This window comes from Vicia villosa, linkage group LG1 (assembly GCF_029867415.1).
Source record: "Vicia villosa cultivar HV-30 ecotype Madison, WI linkage group LG1, Vvil1.0, whole genome shotgun sequence".
NCBI classification, from domain to species: domain Eukaryota; kingdom Viridiplantae; phylum Streptophyta; class Magnoliopsida; order Fabales; family Fabaceae; genus Vicia; species Vicia villosa.
In genome coordinates, this window is record NC_081180.1 from 68,140,994 (window position 1) to 68,144,823 (window position 3,830).

Here is a 3,830-nt window from a genome sequence, read left to right on the forward strand (position 1 = left end):
AGGATGATTGCAAGATATTTAAGAATATGTTTCTTAATAAAGAAAGTGCTCTAGCGTATTACGTCACTAAGCAAGCTTAAACTACTCTATTCATGAATTTTATGGATGTGTTTGAAAAGTATCCACTTCAAAAAGTTTTGGTTCATATAAAATGTTATAATACTGATCATGTGAGGGCACTTTACTTCCACATCAAGATGGAAACTCGAGGTAATGGACTGGAATTCCATTTTAGAGTTAAATTGGTAACATTTACTAATGCATATTTTTGTCTCTGCTTGGACTGGAAAACAAGGGCGAGGTAATTGATTCTCAAAACTATGCATTTGAGTATCAATAAATTTTGTTTGTTGAGTCGATCTCAAAAATCTTGTTCAGAAGACGTTTAAACTCAATGAATTTTTACACTAGTCAGATGAAAAATAAAATGCATACGATTCATTAGATTAATATGAACATTCTTTACATGATAGCTCATAAGTGGGAAAAGGCTGATGACACCGACCTATTTTTTTATGTGAATTTTACTCACTAAGACCAACATCAACTGGGTAAAGTTCATAATTGATCAAATCATGATTTTCAAGGGTAAATATCGGTTGCCCTGTCTTCTACACTTCTCTCATCCCAACTATTCTTGAGAGAAATGATATTATTTATGCTAATTTTGATCTTCATGAAGTGCCAAAAATGTTTGATGATCAAGCGGTGAAATGCTGAAGCAATAAAGCGGCAAGCAAAAAGTAATAGGTATACTTATTATCGGGTGATATAGGTTATATCGTATCGTAGTCTACAAAGATTGATAGAGAAAAACTGCCGTTCAACTATCTCACGTTCTAAGTTTCATGATCGGGTGCGAAAAGGTAAATGCGGGAAAAGTAAATAAAAGCAAATAAACAATCTTAATAGTCTAAGATAAATAGTTATGGAATTGCATTTCGTTCTACCCGTCGAATACTTAAATCTGTAGATCTATCGCAACACACTCACAATACGCATCAAAATCATCGGCCATCATTCGAGACGCCACAATCAGTGTCCATTTCTGCAACACCAACGAAAGCTCAACTGTAGCATTCACATCAGCAATTTATCCACCGACACAAACAACACGGAGGCATTAAACTTGATACCCATTACGATTATTAGCCCAAAATCTATTTCTACAATTCAGAAACTAATAATTATCATTCCTCATCAAGATTTATGATGTCTATTTCTACAACAACACAAATCCATAGCATTTAAGCAAAAAGATCAAGAACAACAACAATGATGATTTGTAAAGTGAATATATAAACGATCTCAAGATCAACAAATGTACATACAATAAGAGTAGAAATATACATACAAAAACCACCATTGGAATGGAACATAGGGAAGAAAGAAGATGAACCGGGAACTCTCACCGTGTCAAGGCAATCGAGACAAATCCATATCCAATCCACATGATGTAGCACCCAATGGTGTTTCCTAAACCTCTAAACTATCAAAAATGGACAAGATCTCTTCCATGGGGAAAAGAGGTGATAAAAACCCTAAAAAATCTATTATGAACTATAAATATAAAAACTCAAAAACGCAGAGCGCGCTAAGCGCGCGCAGTCACTTAATGTACCAAACCGCCCTAGAGCGCGCGATGCGCCCCAAGTCCGCGCGGCGCGCCTTAGCTTCTTCCAGAATTAATTCTTTTTCTCCTACAGCGCGCGACGCGCCTTCTATAGTGCGTAGCGCGCTACACCTGAACAACAACTTTATTTCTTCAAAACGCTCTCGCAGTCATGTCTTCGACACTTTATTCCTCGAGGCTCCGACAACGCAATAAAACCTACAAAAATACAAAAAAAAAAGTATCAAATGGTACATATTTACACAAAAATGTAACAAAACTCAAAGTATACGAAATTACACAAAAACGGGGAATTATTCGAATAGTATTAACAAAAAGTATCGATAAGTGCCACTATTTACATACCCAAAATAACTACATTCTGACACTTATCATGAAACAAATGAGATATTATCTGGATGTAGACGATGTCTATATCTATCATAAAAGTTGTGTAAGATTTATGAAGATAAGTTCATCCACGTCCTTGAAGAATTTTCTCCTGAAGATGAATTTATTGTATTTGTGTTGCTTAGCAATTGTCTTTAGTATTTCATTTTGTTTGTGATTAGTTATTATATGAAAAGACATTTTAATAATTTGTGAACTAGTGGAAGAGTTAGCAATTTTCAATGAATTTCTGTTGGAGACTAGATTAGGTGCAAGCTAGGATGATGCATTGAATTGATATAAATTGAGGTGTACATTTTTTATATCCATCTCTTTTAATTTCTGTATAGATTTGCATGTTATTAGTTTTTGATCGATTTCTTGAATTGCATGTTGCTAAGTTTTATTGTTCATAATGATTTAATGTTTAAGTTTAGGTATGTGTTAGACCTAGCTGACTAATCATTCTTTATGGTGATTATATTTGTACAAACAAATTGCACTATTATCTTGCTAATTCAAATAATATAATTGAAGTCAAATATCTTGTTGTGAATTGAATTTGATTAATTAGCGTATTGTTTACTAATGAATTCATCGGCCTAGTGTCGTTATATTTTCTATGCATTAACTCAATCGTGTAATTTCTCCACATAGGAGTTTCTAAAACTTTCTCTCCCACACAATTTTAAACTTTGATTTTGGAAAATATTTTGAAAACAATTTTATTGAAGAAAAGTTTATTCAACCCTCCACTTCTACACCATTTTACACCCATATTCAACCTAACATATATGTCCTATTACTATCTTATCATATTCTTATTCATATTTTTATCATGTATATACCGTATCATCTGAATCAAACAACCGTCTATTTCTCCTCTGCTCTTCATTTCCCACCATCCCCTCTACTTTAAACTTAAGGGAAATGCTAACGAGTGTCCCTGAGGCAATCTTTAAGTGATTAAAGTAATACTTTTTTTTAAAAAAAATGCATGTATTAAATGAATTGAAAATGCATTGAAAATTAAAATATTAACTTTTGTTAAAAATATTTTTTTTATTTAGTATTCTTAAAGAGTGTCCCGAAAACATTCGTTAGCATGACCCTAAACTTAAATATTTCTCAATCATAGTTCAAATATTGATTTTTCACATTGTTCGATAGGATAGACTTACCCTTTTTGTGGTAGACCAACTTGCTTAATTATTACCGTTACTATTTTATTAAAGTGTATATTAATTTGTTTATTTGTTAAAAGTATATATATATATATATATATATATATATATATATATATATATATATATATATATATATATATATATATATATATATTTATATATATATATACAAATATATTATCAAATGATAATTTATAAAAAATAAAGCTTGAATATTATGGAGTAAAAATAATTTAATTATTAAAAAACTTAAACAGTAAGATTTGAATTCAAATTATCAAAAAATATTCTAAATTTCACATTTTTCCAAATAAAATTATTTTTAATGTTCAAAATCTAAAAGAAGAAAAATAAAACCAACAAAGCAATAAATCATAGTAATAATTATAATAACAAACATAATTTCATTTATAGGAAAATAATAATAGCTATCCTAAAAAATATATTATTTTTTTTGAAAATTATAATATAATGATAATTTACTAAATATTATAATGTAATAATTATTAGTAATACTATTTTATGTTAATGCAGTGTATTTAAACCTAGTTTTTGACCAAAAGCATTTCCTAAATTTTTTATTTACATTAATATTCTAGAAGGACTAAATTTAGGGTTAAATGTACTTTAAGAAAAAATAT